Source organism: Nelumbo nucifera, chromosome 5, assembly GCF_055504915.1.
Source record: "Nelumbo nucifera cultivar China Antique chromosome 5, China Antique-T2T, whole genome shotgun sequence".
NCBI lineage: Eukaryota > Viridiplantae > Streptophyta > Magnoliopsida > Proteales > Nelumbonaceae > Nelumbo > Nelumbo nucifera.
The window spans coordinates 4,924,118-4,944,143 of record NC_142653.1 but is presented as its reverse complement, the minus strand read 5'-3'; positions in this window follow the sequence as shown (position 1 = coordinate 4,944,143).

Sequence of the window (20,026 nt, the reverse complement as noted above, 5' to 3'; positions counted from 1 at the left end):
TATAAGTAATTTATATTTTACTGAAACCTTTGTATAGGAGAATGGAAGTGGGCTTTTAGAGAGTGCAATCATCATTTGTCCGATTAAAGAAGAAGAAAAGTTAGAAACTGTTTTCACTTGCGCAATGGGAGTCGGGATGATTCTTCTTGATTCCAAGAACTAGTGATTTGGAAACTTTTTTCACTTTTCCCCAACTTTGAACTATTTTCATGTTGGTTATGCCCTCTTAATGAGTAGTTGAAGGAAATTGTGAAAACAATTAAATTTGTGTTGATTTAAACCCATTTAGGTTTGTACAAATGGGACTGTGTAGACTAGTTATACAAACAGTAAACGAAGCTATATGGTCATAACAAAAGAAAATAATAAACTGTAATTTATCAAAAAATTATTGTTAGAGAATTATATTTTTTCAAAACAAAAATAAACTTTTACTCTTCAAACATTTGAAAACAAACAAGGCAACCAAGAACATGTTTCTGTGTTTGTTTTGAGAAATCATCTGTTCTCGAATAAGATGGTTTTGATTTATTTTTGGAATCGACAACAAAGAAAAAAATCAGATTGGAAAACACCCCATAGTTATCGACAGATCATCTATTTAGACTCATTTGGGTTTTCTTGCAAAGTATGGTATGGTATAAACATGGTTTTAAAAACTCACCAGGAAACGGACCACTTTGACCACTGGTTCCTGGGTCAAACGGTCTGATTGTTCGTTCGATTTGAATCCTGACCAAACAGTTTCTGAGTCCAAAACTGGACCCGGAGCCATGGCTAGTTCCTTGGTCAAATGGTCTGACCATCTGCTTGGATATGGTTTTCAAAGCCATGCCATGGTACAACTGCATCTATCATTTTTTTCGGTAAATTGCAGATTTATACCTTTTAGAATAAGACACTATTCATTATCCTCTTCTCTTCTCTGAGACTAAACCATGAGAGAGGTGAACAGACTCCCAAACCCACCACCAGTTCACCTCCTATCTAAGATGTCTTGATGCCACTTGAAGCCATAGTAGTCAAGAAATGTTTGACCTGACACTTGACATTCTTGGATGAACGGAGTGATTGGTGGTTCTATAGAGGTATTTGATTGTTTATGACAACAAAGGACAATTTGGTAATTTGATTATCCACTGTAACATCTGTGGTGATGGACTAAGGGGCAGTTTTCACTAGCTTAGGTAGTGCGGTGGTATGTTTTAAAGTTCAGTTAGTAAAGAGAGACTACCTCTCAAAGTATAATATTCTTTTACCTATTTCAATTTTCTACGCCAACAAAGAACTATTGTCTTACTTGGTTTTATGTATATTTTTATAAGTTTTCGATTATAGTACCGAAAAGACATGATACTGAAAAAAACTTATTAAAATTCGTGGGTAGGTTTTGATGGATCAAAGCTATTTCAGCATCATACCTTTCATTCCGTCATCGTAGATTTGCCCTATTTTTATAAGGAGGGCTAAAACTTGCCAGTTGCAAAGCTATTTTTACTTCAATAGTGGCATTAATCCGTAAAAATAATATAAAAGCAACTAGTTCACGACCTACTACTATATTCAACGCATGGACTATATTCTTCTCTCTGAATTTGAACTTTGAAACATTGAATGTGTTGGGCAGAGCATATATTGTTTGCAAAGCTTCTTATAAAGAGAAATCCAAGATAAATTAAAGCAACTAGTTGATTGTTTTGTCAAGTTTAGCCGGAAGGGAGCAAATGGGTGATTAGAGCACAAAATATTTTATGCAATTATAGAGTCTTTTTTATAATTAACCCAGTTCTTGACGTATACAAATTGGCTGTTCATTGTAAAGCGGAGAGCCGTAGAGTAGTAGAGGTATATATTGATGCAATGGTTTGTTATATTCCTTTCAGTCATGACAGGAATTCTTGATAAAAATTACACGCTATATATAGTCGTATTCCATGAGAAATCTGAAATGTTTTCTTTTGGCCAAATTTTGAAAGCTACATTATTATTGTTCTGATTAAAATGGACCCCCAGAGATTAACCTATATTATTGGTGTTCCTCCCTAGAATTTCTCCATTTTCAACAACATTTAAACAAAGTAACAAGGAATCAAAACTTCCTCTTCAGAACCACTGCTATATATTCAAGTTCCGTAACTGTTTATTATTATGGATTTCTTTGGCAAGTCAGAGAAAGGTGATACATCTTTTTCAAAACCTCAAACTTCACTTACAGAGCAAGTGGAGGAGGGACGAAAAGGTACAAAAAGCATAGCTGCATAGGGACCGGAGGGTATATATAGCAGCTTTACCCCGAAACCCGATACAAAAACATACTTGAGGTTCATGGTGGTTTGATGGCTGATAGGGCCATTTTTATGAAAAATTGGAGATAAAAACTATTGAAAAATAATAATAATGAAACTTATCCATAAACGTTTTTCAAAACCAACTTCGGCAGTGACACATCCCTGATTTATCAGAGAATAACGTCTCAATAATTCCATTAAAAGCAGGGAGCCCGCAACCCAAGCTTTCACCAAGCAGCGTCAAACCAACGATCCTGCTCATTTAATTCGTGATGGGCCAAACCTTGGATAATTATTGAGCTGACCCCCCCGATCAGGCCCCAAAGCCGGAGCTAGCTAAGCTTCTCCCCCTTTTCCACCCCTTTCCAGAGATAACTGATAACTCACCCATCCCTTCAGTGTTCAGTATTAATTATCAACTGTTGACAAGATGGTGTAATAGTTTGAGGTCATTAGACCAACGTACATGATAAAGACCCACAAGGGCTAGATGGGATCAATGGAATGTCTTGTACTCTGGTTTCAGTGTTTCACCAACTAAGGTCCAAGGAATGGTAATAAGATATTAGATCGAGTCAAATCACTCGTATGGAACTCGATCCGTTTTTGACATAATCAAAAAAGGCTTCCGAATCTGGTGCAAATACAAGTATCGGATCTTTGCTATGTGACCAAATTACAAAGTTTAATTAATTAAGAGGAGATATATAGGGTCTAATCATGCTAATTTCTAACCTTATAGATTATAGATGAGGCGAGAAGAGTCAATGAGGGAGTTGGTGACCCAGAAGAAACAAAAAGGGTTATAGATAAGGGATGGAAGGAAGAGAATTATCAGGCATTCTTTTATTTTTTTCTAAATTTTGATTTGATAGTCTGTCTATAAATAAAGTCATTTCACTATAATGGATGGAAGATTATTCGAGTGAAGCCATCCAGAGAACAGTGAGTGGGTAGAATGTTGACAAGTAACATTTTATTGTGGAAGTGAAGTGTACCGTGGTGGATTGGAGCCGCCCATCAGTGGTTTGTGAAAATGAAACAAAACAAGCATCTTAGACGTAGCGGTAGAGTCCTCAGTAGACAAAACAAAGAATGGGCCCCATTTCTCTCTCATTTCGGATCCTTGAAGTTGAAAGTGAACGACTTAGAGTTAGACAAGGTCTTCATTTTCTTTTCTTCGGATCTTTTTCTTCACTTTTTTTTTTCGGGTCCATTGAAAACGCGTTCTAGTCACATTCATCAGTTTAGACTCTGCATGGGTACAACAGTTGACCCGATCCGCCAACTCGTACCAATAACAACCGGGGCGGGTGATTGGACGGTTTTCCCTATTTTCTCTACTAATCTGCTCTTAATTGCCGCTTTCTAAGATGATGAAAAATCTATATTTATACTATTTTAAAAAGCATGACTGTTCTCAAAAATATTTCTATAAATTTTTTAGGATAAAATTTATCTCCTCTATATTTAAATTTATTGATAAAAATGAAAGCAAATGGCTAATTGATTATTAATTTTAAATAAATTAAAAAAAGACAATTTTAAGATATTCAATGAATTTAATTTCCATTGAAGCGAAAAAGAATACATTCAATTTCCTCTCATTAAATCCAATTTTTAAGTTATTAACTTGCATTCATGTTCATTGAATCATATATTTAAGCAATTTTTGTTGCTTCTCATCATTAAGTCCTACTAATTAAATCCATACTTAATAAATTAATAATTTCAATAACATAAAAGCTTATACTTTTAAAATCTACTTAGAAAAATAGTGTTTTAATTTAGGTGGTGGTAAGAAATTAAACCATTTTGGGTCAAATGGGTCAATCCATGTTGCCACGACTAAATAATAAAATTCAAAAATGGATACAATGAAAATAATAAAAACTAAAAAAATGGAAACATTTTTAAAATACATATTAAACAATAATAAGTACGATAAATAAGAAATGATTTTATTAATGATGGAAATGGAATGTAAAATTTAAAACCAATTGGAAATAAAAATATTTTCTTATTCTCTTTCATTAAAACATATATTTAAAATATATTTTTCTCATCATTAAATTCTTGTAATTAAATCCAAAATATTAATTTTAATAATATAAAAATAAATATTTTGAAAAGTAATATGAAAACAAAACCATTTTCTTCCCTATTGGAGGTAAGCAAGCAATTCGACCATTTAGGATCAAATGGATTAATAAATAATGTTATAATTAAATAATAAAAAATAAAATAAATAAGTTTAAAATGTAAGAAGTATTTTTATTAATGATGAAAATGGAATGCCAAATTTAAAATCTACCTAGAAATGAAATGGTCCCATAGTCAAATAATAAAATTTTTAAAAATAGAAAATACAAAGAATCACAAAAAAAGATAAAAAAATTCAGGCACATATCTAATGTTATATAATTATAAAAAAATAGAACATTGGGTACATCTTTAATATTATGCATTCATTATATTGAACAAAAATAAGTATTATACATAAGAAATAATTTTATCAATGATGGAAATGTAATACAAAATTTAATGTCAACCTAGAAATCAAACTATTTTTCTTTTTGGGTGGTGAGTTAGTGGTTTGTGTCAAATGATATCATAGACAAACAAAAACTAAGTGTGATAAGTAAAAATTATTTTATATAATGTAAATGAAACATATAATTTAAAGGGAAAATTATAGTCAAAGTCGGTTGTACATTTAAAATTAGGTTGCAGGTTGGTTCAGACACCAACAAAACTTAGACAATCGGCTCTACATTTCAAATTATAAAAACCACCGCAATGTCATTGAAGGCTTATGTGGCTATTGCCAACATGGGACTCTTAATCCATGTTAGACACTGCAAAAAAACCTAATATGAAAATAGATTTTCAATTTCACTCCCACTCTCATCTGTCTCTTGATCTCCCTCCCTTCTCTCTCACTCTCATAGTCGCCTCTCTATCCCCCGCTCCCTCTATGTCTCTCACTCTCTCATCTTCAATTTGTAGCCAAATCAAAACTCTCTCTCTCTCTCTCTCTCTCTCTCGTTCACCCTTAGTCTTTCTCCCCCTCCCTCTTTTGTTTTTTTTTTATTTTTCTTACAAAATTATACAATATTAATCAGACGATATAAAAGAATTAAAAGGAGCAATCACTTGTACAATCAAGTTATAAATTTTTAACAAGTTGGTGTAGATTTCATAGCCAATACTTTATTGTGAATTTTTATCAAATTGGTGTAATTATTTTTGAATTATACCAAATTGGTAGCATGTTCTTTTATACGATATGATTAATACCATATAAGTGTGTAAGAAAAATAATAAAAAAAAAGAACGAGAGAGGGAGCGGGAGAGAATGAGAATGAGAGAGATTAAGGGAGAACAATAGGTAGAGAGAATAAGAGAAATTTATAAAAAAAAAACATAAATACAGAAAACCAAAAACCATTTTTATTTATTTTTAAATCACAGTTGTTGAGCAGAGAGAGATGAGAGAGAGAGGGAGCATGAGATAAACTAAAACCCCTTTTTTTAATTTTCCAATCACCTAACATTAAAGGGCAATTTTGGTATAAGCTTTTTGTTATATCCAATATGGATTAAGTCCCATGTTGGCAACAACCACATAAGCCTTTCGATGACATGGCGAGGCTTTTATAATTTGAAATGTAGAGCAAGTAGTTTGAATTTTGTTGGTTTTTGGACCAACCTGTAGTCTAATTTTAAATGTATAACCAACTCTAACTATAATTTTCTTTAATTTAAAACGAATCTAAAATCAAGGCTAATTTCTTATCTAGATGGTGGGTCAATGACCCAACTTTTCAAAGAAACCCATGATGTCATAATTGAATATTAAATATTAAAAAAAAAGATAGAACACCAAAAATGAAAATGTACAGAGTATTGTCGAAAACATTTGAGAACATTTCTAATGTTATTTATTCATCATATTAAATAAAAGTAATTGTTAAAATAAAAATTATCTTTATTTATGATAGAAATGGAATACAAAATTTAATAATAATAATAATAATAATCATCGTCATCATCATAATAATTGGTATTTGCTACAAGCATTTAATGTATTTTTAATCATATTGTTACTTTTGTTAATTTTCAATTTCTATCTTAACTATGCTATATCTAAAATTCAATTAATTAATATGAAGAAAAATTTCTTACATGCAACGCTTGTGCTTAATTACTTAATTACTAGTGAAAATAAAAGTATAAAAGCCTGAAACAAAGGCACGAGCGAGGTGGGAATTTGGATGGATTGAAGTAATTAGAACAACATCAATCAATCCAAACCCAAAGACTTTCTTTACCAGCTTCTCTTGTTTAACCTTTTGCTGTTTTTTTCACCGACCAAACAAGGTGATGGTAAACGTAGTTTAACATTGCGTATTGGACGGATTTCATTCATATAATCACTTTAATAAGGTGTCGTTTGTGATTTTTTTTAAAAAAGATCTCCCAGTAGACCTAACAACTAAAAGATTATGTGAGTTTTTACGTTAAAATCTCAGTAGCTTGAAGATCATTTAGCTAAGGCATGTCTTTCTGGACGAAGACAAAATAGTCCAAAACAGGCTTTCCAACCAAATGGGAAAAGACGAATACATAGGCTGCCAAACTTCTAAGTAGCCAACCGCCCCAGATGGAAAAACACGCCAAATGGAACCTTAGCTTTAGCTGATCTATCCTCGCACTAACTAGCTAATTCGACCTGGATGGCCGGATCTATGACCTCGTACACACAAGTTCATCCTATTGTTTTGAACCGCCCAAAAAAAATGTTCATTATCATATTGTTAGGACGCTCTATTGATTATTAGGGAAAAAATGTAAAAGACCAACAAAAACAAAGAAGAATATGGGGGGTGGTCTAAACAAATTTGGCTTAAAAAACTCATAGCCAAAGCAAAGACAAAAGTTCAATATGGTTTTGGCTCTGAACAATAGAAAAGGGATCACATGATTTGATACATCTTGACAAATCCTGAGTTCAAACAAAAAATATGCTAAATATAAGCTCTTTATCATGTGATTAAAGTTTTGTTGACTTTTCTCTTCTTTTCACTCCAAAAAAAGTATGATTAATTAATATATACACTAAAAAAGGCTTAATTAAAGACAATAATAAAAATACATGTTACCTTTCATCATAATAAACTAATGGTTTTTTTGGTCTTTTGCAATAGAAGAGCACAATTTATTAAAAAAATATATATCAAGAGTATATCCAAATCAGTCCCTGATATACTTATATTATTGGGGAGGGGGGGGATTTTTTAATATTGTTTATTTATTGAATTATATAGAGAAATAAAAATTCTCTTATATGGGGTTAAATTAAACATTTGACATTTTTCAGAATTTAGAATTCAAAACAACATTATCTACATTCAGAGTTCAGAAGAAAGAAAAATTCATTAATACCAATATACCTCTTAGTATAATTATTATACTTTCAAATGTCAAACTTCAAAGCAAACGGACAGACCCTAAGCCTTAAGAAGTATACAATTGGTTGAATGGGTAAAATGAGTCAATAAATTGATAGATATTAATTCTAGAAGCTTCAATGTGGGCCAACCCTACAATTATTGACACCTAATATGAATATGTCACCATGTGCGCATGGCAATGGCCAATGTTTACAGCACGAGAATGACACACATATTGTACGAATAGAATGGTCTTGCATTTTGATTTTGCATAACTTGAAAATCATAATTATAGTTTAGGATTTGTGATCGGAAGAGTGCAAAAGTACTCTCTATGTCTATGTAAAACCGTTGTATAGGCTCAGTTTGAAAAAAGTATAAATACAAATATATAAACTGCAAAATCTTGTATTTCATATTATTTTCTATATGTTTACATTGTACAATTTTATATTTGTACTCCTTCCAAACTCAATCATAAATATAAATATATACAATGCAAAATCTTATACTCACGATCGAAGTTCCAACTCTTGCTTATTATAATAATTTCAAAAGTAGCTCCTACCAATACTCAACATGCTTTTTGGCTCAATCTTGTTTTTTACCTTCTAAAACATAAAAGTAAAAGTTTAACAAATCAAATATACATCACAGGAACTGGTGACGTCCCTTGGGCTGTGTAAATCTGAACCCGATACATATTATGCAGCCGGTTCAATTCAGTTTTGTATTTTTTTTTTATCTCATTAGCAGTGTAATTTTTGTATCTTATAAAAAAATTGATGTAAAACTTGTACCACCTTTCTCTTACCTTAATTTTCTTTCATATAAAAAGTTCCAATTTCACTCCCCAAAAAAAAAAAAACCCTCATCCAACCTCCATTATTTACGTATATAAGGTGGGAGCACACCATTTTACTTCATGTTTTATTTTTCACAAACACATAAGACAAGATCAAATATGAAACAAAAATAAACCAAAATTTATACACAACCTATTTGTACTGCCATGTGCATTTACACCAATAATGCAAATGAAAATTTAAACTGCAACCAAATGCAGCCTAAGTTTCAATTATGCTATAATATAATTTCTTCTCATGGGGGGTTCATTCAATGGTCTTGTGGTCCATTCAATACAATACGAGAAAGAAGAAAATGATTCTTGTTATAGGAAGGTTACAAACACTATCAGACTATTTTGCTAAGTCATGATAAGACCATAGCTAGCCAACTGCCAAAAGATCGCTTGATAGTTAATTTTCAACTTTTCCACTAGGAAAAGGAAGTATTGTGTGAATGTGGTGCCCAAGCATACAACCTAAAGTCCATTTTCGAATCACTGTTGATTCAGACGGTTGGATTGTTTGGCCTGAAAACCCTTCAGTCAATTAGTTCCGTTTCACCCTTGAACCCGAATTTAGCCAAAATTGTTGATTTGGTCAATGACCCACTGATTTAGGTAGTTGAACTGTTGACCCATTTGATCCAAACAATATTTTTGGTCATTTTTACTTTAATTAATTTTTTTTTAAATTACAGTAAATCATCCGTTTGAATTGAACAATCAGTCGAACCACAACCGCTGGCTTAAAAATTAGTGGCCAAAGCGGTTCTGGTTTCAGATCAGTTTTTAAAACATTGGCCCAAACGCTTTAAAGCCCCAAATCAGAAAGCCTGAAATATGTTTGCATCAACCATTAATATGTGGACAATAGGTTTATGCTTTTAGAATTAGAAAAGTATGAAAATATGACTTCTCTCTCAAATGCAATGCGAACTACAAGAGTTGTTTTTTAAAAGCATAGCAATTTAAGGTCCAAATACTTTAAAGCCCCAAATCAGAAAGCCTGAAATGTGTTTGCTTCAACCATTAAAATGTGGACAATAGGTTTATGCTTTTAAAATTAGAAAAGTTAAAAAGATGACTTTCGCTCTCAAATTTAATGAGAGCTACAAATCTTCGATGATAACTACAAGAGTTTCTTTTAAAAACATAATAATTTAAAGTCGAAACATTTTAAAGCCCCAAATTAAGAAGTATGAAATTGGAGTTGAAATTTATACCTTTTGGTTTTAAACGAACAAATCCTGACATTTATTCAAACACAATTTTAAATAACAATCAATTTTCATTTACCTAATCAATTTAATATATAGTCGTCTCCTTACTTTTTATTAACACAAAGGTCTCATTCGTTTTGTGTTATCCAGATAAGGCGTTTTCCTGGCAAGTGATTAGTAGAAAAACAGGTAACCAAAGATATAGTGTTCGGCTTGACCAAGGATTGTCCAGATAAGATGCGAGAAACCACACGATTGGCATTTTCGACGGATGGGTAAATAACTTATTCACCCTTCAAGAGAATATTGGTTACCATGGGCCCCGATAATCTCAGAAAAAATACCATGGACTCAATTGTAACAATTGCCAAACACGGGATTATTGCATTTTTGTAGAACCCACCTACTTATACCCATTTTTACCACAAAACGAACAAGCCAAAAGAGTATATAAATTTGACTGAAAAAGTAAAAAGAAAGGAGAATGATGGTCCAGCCTAGGGTCAGAATTTTTAGGCCCAAAGTACAGTTGGGTTAGGTGCTAATTCACAGGCTGGCATTGATGCATAGAATGTGGGTATTTGATATTTTGAATGTTTATAGGTATGCAGTGGGATTCAGAAATCTGCAATGGGTCTGTCTACTTTTCGTAAAAAGAAAGAGTACACAAATTTATTAGATAGAAAGAAGGCTAGTCTGTTATATTGATCTCATGATTGCTGGTACTAGTTTCTCATTAGACAGACCCAATGCAGATTTCTGATTTCCACTACAAAACTATAAACATTCGAAATGTCAAAAACCCATACTCTATGCATCAATGCCCGTTCATGAATTGGCATCATTCCCAACTAGCACCCACTCCAACTGTACTTTGGGCCTAAAAATTTTGACCCTGGGTTGAACCGTCATTCTCTCAACAAACAAAGGAGTATTGGTCTTTCAAGTAATCATTTGCAATTTTGAAATAGTATTGATTCCATGGTTTTTAAAACTGAACCGGTCAAGGGTCCGGTTATCGGTTCGAACGGTCCGGCTGTTCGGCCTGAACGGTCGGCCCATTCTGACAAAAAAATAAAAAATTTAAAAAAATAAAAAACTGAAAAACGGTCAAAACTATTCGAATGGTTTGAATAGTTTGAACAGTTAATCGGCCGGTTCAGCGGTTTGCCGACCAAAATCAACGGTTTTGGGGAAAAAAAGTGGTTTTGGGGGAAAACGGAACCAGTCAAGTGATCGGTTCCCAGTTTTTCCAGTCCGACCGTTCGATCCGATTTTGAAAACCATGATTGATTCTTCTCAAGGTCGGGCTTGCTTGTAGTGCATTTTTCATTTACATTAGTGCAAAAAGGACTGCAAATTCTGACATATTTCTGTTTTAGCTTTTACCTTTTTTTATTTGTTTACAGTGAAAGTGAAAATAAAACAAAAGCAGAGCAAGGTTGAACCAATTTTTGTACTCTTCTCATTTGTGCTCCCATACATTTTATATTAGTGCAAATGAAATTGCACTGCAATTTAAGAGTGTCAAAAAAATAAAAATAGAAACGATTAGATATACATGAAAACATAAAATGAGATCATGTCAAAATACAAAAAATCATTTGAATAGACAGGATAAAAAATAGGATTCTGTTTGCAAGGCAATTTCATTTGTACTAGTTGGGAGTGCAAATGAAAAATTTGCAAAATTTGATTTGTTTTTGCCTAGGCTTTAGTTTTCTTTTTACTTCACATGCTCTGCAACTAAACAAAACAAAGCCAAACTTATAACAAAATTAAACCAAAATTGGCCTTTAAATCATTTGCAGTTTCACACTTTTGCACCAATGCAAGTGAAATTACACCGCGAACAAACGAGGAGAAAAATCAATGGAGAGAAGCTGAAATCCCTTAAGATGATCTATTCCGGTCATTAGAAGCATATTAACAAACTTTGGATTCTTCTGCTTGGCTTCGAATTCAAATTTTTTGAAATAATAAATTTATTAAAAATAGTAAATTTTACTAAAAATAAAAAAAAGACTAAAAAGTCCAAATCCTAATAGAATTTAAAAGTCATAAAAATAGTAAAGTTTCTAAATGAGAATTGGGATACACTCCTCACAGAGTGTCTGTCCCTCACAGCCACACCCTACTGTGTATTGAAGCATCTTTCATGAATAATAATAATAATATACAATTATGGGAGATGTTCCCGATGTGTGGCTAAAGCATGCTGTGAGGTCGGTATAAAAAAACACTCTATAAAGAATAGATCTGGACTCCTAAAATGACTAATTCTAGGGGTCGTATACTGCATGGAATTGTGATTTCAAGTATTAAACATTGGAATCAAAAGTTATAGCCTTCAAAAGTTTCATGTCATATTATTTTAGAAATCTGAAACAAACCATTTTACATCATTATTATCATCATCATCCAAGCGTTGTCCCAATTGTATGGATTAGCTACATGAATTGTGAATCATTTACAGAAAATCATAAATAGACCACTATAAAATGTTATAAAGGAAAATGGGCGGTCATGCTCATCAGCTCATGGGGTATATGACCCACAATAATGCTGAATGCAACTAGGGTTGCAGACGAATTGGATCAAATATAATCCTATATATCTATATCCAATTTTCATTTATTCATACATGAATTTGAATTGAATCTTAGTCATATTTAGATTGGATTTGGATTGAATTTTATTTTTACTAGTTTAGGAGTGGAGCAAGTGGGTGGGGTGGGGTGTGGGTGTGTGTAGGGGCGTATTGGCCCTACCCCTTGAACTGGTTCAGTGGGGTCAGTTTAGGTCTTCTCTACCCTTTGAACTGGTTAAACCTTGGATACATTCACTGTAGGGGTGTATTGGTCGATGTGTATCGATACTTTGAATCTTACCTATTAGTAATTCTTTAAAAAAAAAAAATCTCTATTTTTTTAGGTATAAATCTTTGTTAAAAAAAAACCAATATTTATTTTGTTTATGCACGTCTATGTACTTTGTTTTTGAACGTCCTCTTACTTTTTTTCTTCTCTTCCCTACTTTTTCTGAAACTTTAAGTCCCTTATCCATTTTCTTCTCTTTGCACAACCCGACAAGGAAAAAAAATATCTACCGGCACACCTCAATTTGGGAACCAAACACAGGTGAAAAGTTGGACTTATTATAACTTTTTCATTACTATAAGCTTGGCCCCCAACAGAAAATTCCTAATGTGCTCGAGTTCATTAAACATGAGGCGAGACCCATCTAAGTCAAATCCTCATAATTAAATGGTTTGACTGCTCGAATCAGTGATTTGCTGACCAAATCAATAATTTTTAGCTAAATAACAGTTTTGAGGTAAAATGGAATTGATCACCTGACTGATTCTCAGTTTTCTGATCCAACTGTCCGGTCCGATTTAATTTTGAAAACCATGCTCTAGAAACTAAAACATTAGAAGCAGATACATTTCCTTTGAAAACCCATTTCCATTTCTCCTTCCAAATGATCAAAAGAATGATAGAGGAAATGTTGCTAATTAGGTATTCAATTTGAGAATCATGTTTGCAGCACAATCTTCTCCAACTTCTAATTAATCCGACCAACAATCTTGTTAGGGATAAATAAATGAATAAAGTAATTCTAACCTTTTTGAGTCATAACCCCAGCTGCAAATAAATGATGAAAAGTTTCGGTTCTATGGCTCCCACTTCACCGACACATTGAGGACCATGTTTACACCTCTTTTCATGATGAGTTCCTCAGTCGAAAGAGCACTATATGAATCTGCACATGAACATTGAAATTTTAGTGGGAAAGCCTGTTTTCCAAACTAATCCATTTCAATCTATTAAGTGGTCCTGATCTCTAACTAGCTCCCAAGAAGTTACGATTCATATTGCAATTCCAAACCAGTTAATCATAAGAATCATCAATAAAGCAATTACATTGTTCAATCTGAGTCATGATAAAAGGTGGGACATAATTGTTTGCAACAAAGTTCGATGACCCATCACGGTTAAGAACAAATGGAGATGACACATAAAACTGAGGCCCCACCCCACCATATCCTGAATGGGGTAGTTTTTTTGTTTTTTTCAGTCAAGTGGAGGTGGAGCAAGGGAAAAATATTTTTGTCCTAAACTGGGGATAATTCAGGGGTGGGAGTTGCATATAATTCCTCGAACCCTCCTATGATAAATTAATAAAATACCCCTAAATTTAATATTAATTTCTAAAATATCATTGAATTTCTCCCAAATTCCTAAAACCATACGATCTCATGACTTTATTTCTAAAAAAAATTGAGTATTCTCTGTTCCCAACAGGTAGTGAATGGGTGTCTTACCCCAAACCAGCATCACCACTGGGGTAAGACACCCATTGCTGTTCCTAAGAGCAAAGTCTTTGATACCATCATCTTTAATTTCATTTATTAAAGGACCTGGTCCAACTAGTTATCATACCAAATAGAGAGATGGCCTCTACCCCACTATCCATTAACGATGAGATAAAGTGCAATATGTTCATCACTGATTAAAATGTAGAATTGAGTAACATTATCATTATCATCATCTAAGCCTTATCCCAGCTAATAGGGTCAAAGCTACATGAATTCTGTTTTGCCATTTCGTTTCATGTAAATCCATATTCATTTGTTACATTGTTGACACTTAAAATCATTTATTGTTCTTCTTTCTATATACTTCTAATTTGTTGTCTACACCTACTTCTTTTAGTCCCTCCAATTTGCAACAAAGTCTTTTTTTTTTACAAGTATTGTTAATGTTTTAACATGCAAGTGATTAAATCATGAGTGTTGAGTTATTAATTTATTTTAACAAGGGGTACATAATTCTCCAAAGCCCTAGACCCCATCCTGGATGAAGGCGGGAGTTGATCCCAAGTGTCCACTACATCCAGATACAGCCTTAGCTAGAGATTATAGCAGCAGGCTAGCTGTAGATCTAGATTAAGGAAATAATACAACAATGTTTTAATGCAAAAGGTTATATTAAGGATGTACCATTTTACTCTTACCATCTTTCATTTATTTCATTTGCCAAAAGTTTCAAATATCCATACAGTTCAATACGTCAGATGGGGTTTGGCCTATTTAGGATACTCAGGCCTTATACCGACCCTGAACAGGTTTGAAATATATATATATATATATATAATAGGCCAAACCCCAAAGCTCTGAGCATTTCGCGTATTTGTGGTAAATGATGGGCGTTTTATTTCTTAATTTTGTTAGTCAATTGTGAACGGAAATGGTATTTGAAAGCTATTTCTGATTTATTTATTTTACTTGTCATATTTCAAATGTGTTCCTTTGCTATGTCACTAATCGCCTAATTAATATGTATAGAAATGAAAACTCCACAATGTAAAATGCAATTTTAAGGATGCAACTTTGAGTTTTTAATTTTGACCATAAAAAAAAAAAAAAAACTTCTATTACAAAAAGAACCACCAAACTTTAAAATAGTCAATGTTGTAGACGAATAAGGTTTGGCTGAATGTAATGGTTGTTCAGCAAGTTGTGAAATCTATGATAAGGTTTCATGTCAATAAAAAAATAGATGTTACGTTGTAGACCTTATTATTGATTCCACAGCCAGCCAAATAATCATCGCGTTCAGCTAATCCAAATTCTTTGTAGATGAAATCATCCATGTTTAGCATGCAATTACTCAGTATTTTATGAGCATTGGGAATTGAAATTTGTTTGATTTGCATACTTTTAATTCTTTGCATATATTTTTTTTTCTTTTTTTAATTATTGGGCTTCAAATTTATTCCTTTTTATATAACTATATATTATGAGAAGTATGTAAATTAAGGGGTCGACATGATAACATAACTCAAAAAAAAAAAAAAAAAAAAACCAAATTTGAGAGAAACTCAGCCACACACTTTCGTTAGTATGGAGTAGCTATATATACTGTATAAGATTTGCATTGAGTTACAGTGTTAGAGTGAGGGTGTGTTTCAAGGTTTATCCTTACTCAACTAGCCACATAACCAGGCAAAGCGAGGGCCAACAAGAGATTTGGTGTACACGCCAGCAAGCTAGTCCTTTGTAGAGATGAATGAAGCACACAACAAGATACTTATTCTGACCATGGTGCCGAACAAAGTCAACATCCACTTCAATATGCTTGGAATGGGAATGAAAAACGGGGTTAGAAGATAGGTAAGTGGCCCCAATGTTATCACACCATAGAATTGGTAGAGAAACAAGTGAGATGTGTAATTCTTGGAAAAAGGAACACAACCATAGGAGCTCACATGCAATAATTGCTATATTGCAATATTCCACTTCAATACTTGACCGGGATATTGTCGCTTGCTTTTTGGATGACCATGAGATAATGTTGGATCTCATAAATACATAAAAATCTCCATGAGAATGAGAATGACAGTCATCTGTTCAACCAGCCCAATCCGCTTCAACAGAGAGTTATAAAAACAAACATCTATGGTGTACTTCAAGTAGCAAAGGATGTTTTTGACATGCATCCAATGAGAAGTAGAGGGGCAGTGCCTTGGGATGCACGTTTTTGACATGCATCCATTGACACACCTTTGTGGCCACAAAGGAAAGATCCAATCAAGTGAGCAAAATATATTGGAGGGCACCAATTGTATGTTGATACTCATTGGGATTAGGGAGAGTATCACCATTGTCATTAGAGAGATGTGCATTCGTAGGAAGAGGTGTGCATGCACCAGTTTGGAGCCTTCCATGTGAACATTGAGGCTCCGTTCGCTTTTCAATAAGTTATTTATCTAGGTAAATGCACTTAACTGAGTAAGTGATTCCCAAGAAAGACTTACCCGGGTAAGTGCATTCATTCATGTTCTTTTATTTTCCATGTAAATAAGGCAATGATCATTTTAGTCATAAAAATCCATTATTAAAAGAGGCATTTTTGTCCCATTCAAGTGTAGGCAATTTTCTATCCAAGTGGAAAAGTTATTTACCCACTTAGGAGCTAGGTATCACTTATCCCTGATCCCCACATAAATCTAAAAAAGAACATAGATTTCTTGATCAATGGAAACCAAAATCCCATTAACCAACTTTCCTCCCTCTCAAAATCCAAAAATAGAACGCCCTATGAAAAATAAATCACGGATATATTTCTATTGAGAGAGGAACAAGCTCAATGTGGTGGGAAGGACTTCAACGCCAAGGAAAAAAATGGAGCAGCTATGATCCTTCACTGCAAAGGCAATGCCCAGGGTGGAGAGGAGCACACACCACCATCATGAGAACTAGTGACAATTATATCCTCAACGTACATCAATATAAATAGAGAGTGACCATCAACATGTTTGTAGAATAGTGAGGTATTTGACTGAGAAGAGGATAAGCCACATGAGAATAAGAAAGTCATAAGCTTGTGATACCAGGCTGTAGGATCTTGTTTGGACTTTTTTAATAAGCAAACAAAGTCAAGATGGGCAGCATCCTTGAAGCCCAGAGGCTGAGACATTAATAGTTTCAGAGGTCACTATGAAAGAATGTATTTTGAACATATCCAATTGTCGCAAAGACCAACCTAAAGGAGACAACAAGATATAAGACAATGGGGATAGTGGTGGCTGCAACCAGTCGGGATTCATAACGTTCAATGGTACCACCTACATGTCGCTTGAGCCTGAAGACCCATTTACAACCAATGGATTCAACCTTAGAAGGCTTGGGAACTAGATCCCAAGTACCATTGGCTTGCACAAAAGAGTGAGGTTCAATGGGCTCAACTGTCAATGGATGCTTGGTTGCAGAGTAGAGCTTCAATTTGTAAATGCCATTCTTAGCGTTCTTTTTTTGGATTTTGAGAGGGGAAAGTTGGTTAATGGGATTTTGGTTCCCTTGTTCTTTTTTCAGATTTATGTGGGGATCAGAGAAAGTCTATTTTCCTAAGTATCACTTACCCTGAAAAATAATAACCATATCATATGTGGGTAAATAATTATCCCATTTAGGGGGAAAGTTACTAATAGATTTTTATGGTTAAAATGATCATTATCTTATTTATATGAGAAATAAAAGAATATGAATAAATGCATTTACCTGGGTAAATATTTCCCAAGAAAACAAATAAGGATGTTGATTCACCGGTAAAAGATGGGGCCACATTAATAGATGCTGGAGTAGACAATGGAATAATCGTAACATTAGAAGGAGGTGCAAGTAATGAAGGCCCAATAGAGGAGGCAGGGTAGATAGTAGGCCTAGTAGAAGTTCACACATGAGTACCGTTTAGTACTGACGGAAAACCAATAGAGGAAGACCTTTGACTTTTGAGGAATAGAACCAAAGACAGCCGTTGTTGCAGGAGAAGCACATGGTGGGTGCCATGAAATGATTAGTATCCTCATTAAATATTACATCTCTAGATATTAAATATATGGTTTTTAAAAATGAACGGGTGATTGAATCGGTCAGGGGTCCGGTTATCAGCTTGAACGGTCTGACCATTTGACTCGAATGGCCAGCTCATTTTGATAAAAAAAATTAGAAAGCAGTTAAAATCATTTGAACGATTAACTGGCCGGTTCAGCGGTTAAATCAATGGTTTCGGGGAAAAACGAAACCGATCAGATGACCAATTTCCAATTTTTTCGGTCCGACTGTCCGGTGTTAAAAAACATGATTAAATATGACCCATGTGCATGTTGAGCATTTGAAACATTTGTAATTAGCAGGATATCCCAAGAAAATGCAATCAAAGATTGGTATTCTATTTTTTTTTTGTTATGAAAACACTGGCAACCGAATGTATGCAGCACACGATAGTTAGGATGTTTGCCAGATAATCGTTCAAGGGGACTAATGAATCTAAGCACACGTGAAGGTAATTGATTAAATAAACCACAGTACGGAAGGCGTCATATAGGTAAGACTTCGGGGAACGAAACGGAGCCATTAATGTGAGCCTAGTTTCAACTATATGACAATATTGATGTTTTTCATCAGAAATTAATGCCATTTTGCTGTTGAGTATTTATGGGGCCAGGCATAAAAGACGATGGAGAATGCCAAAATCAGCAAGAAAACAAGTTTAAGTTTACTGAAATTCTAGACCACCATCTGTTTGTAATGTATCTTAAGCTTCAGCCATGGATTTAAAGGATAGAACCATGTAAATCTACTAAAGCCATCCACAAAAATTAAGTAGTATTGGTATCCAGGGTCCTCATAAACAATTTCCATTAAGGGAGAAGAAACGATACTATCACTTAGAAGAAATGCATGGTAGACAATGACATTTTCCTAGCTATTATGAAGCACAAAAGGCAAGTTTATTCACCAGGGAGATGAAAATCGAAGTAGACATTGTTATCAGCTGAACATACAATAAATTTCTCATGATAGCATGAACATGTATTATGTCACGTAAAAACATTGAACAAGTAGGGGAATGAATAAAGGATTTTCCGGTATAAAAAAGTATTCAAACCTGTACTGAATCAGACAATGATCTTGTCAGGTCCCTTGTACTCAGAGTGCAACTTCATATTTTGAAGATTAGTGGTCAGATGGTTGGTAGCCCAGAGTCCCTGTACCAACAAGACAATAATCATCATTCTTGGATGTATTAGTTGCAATCATTGCAGATGGAATTTTGGGTTTACAAGGAAAACATACAGTCTAGTATAGATCATCTGACATTGCCTTCTGCATTTTGGACTTCTTATCGTTGTTCTTGCTTGTTCAAGTAAATTAACACTTGTGAGTGTGGGCCTTTGTTATCCTTTGGCTGCAACATTGGCCAACATAGTGGACGAGCCCATAAGAAACTTTGAGTTAGTTGTTCATATGAATTTCATGGATTTAGTAAATAGTGCCTGAGCCTCATCAATTGTGTACTCTGCTGCTCCAACGGAGATGGTGGTGATAAGAGACTCTTACTCCGGTTCAAGGCCCTCGATATATCAAGGATGAAATCCATGTTTGATACTGGTTGCCCAGCTGCGCATCAAGGCAAGCACTCAACACGTTTTCCATTGTAAATTTGTAATGGTTTCAGGAGGAAATGGTTAGACCCAATAATTAAAGTATCGGTACCGAGTATCGTATTAGACCATTCGGATATAGATATGGATATATTTTGGAAACACATGGATATGGACAAAAAATGCATATAAATTCCATAAATATATTAATAATATTATATTTAAGATCAAAATAGGCATAATTAATGTATAAATATATAAAAA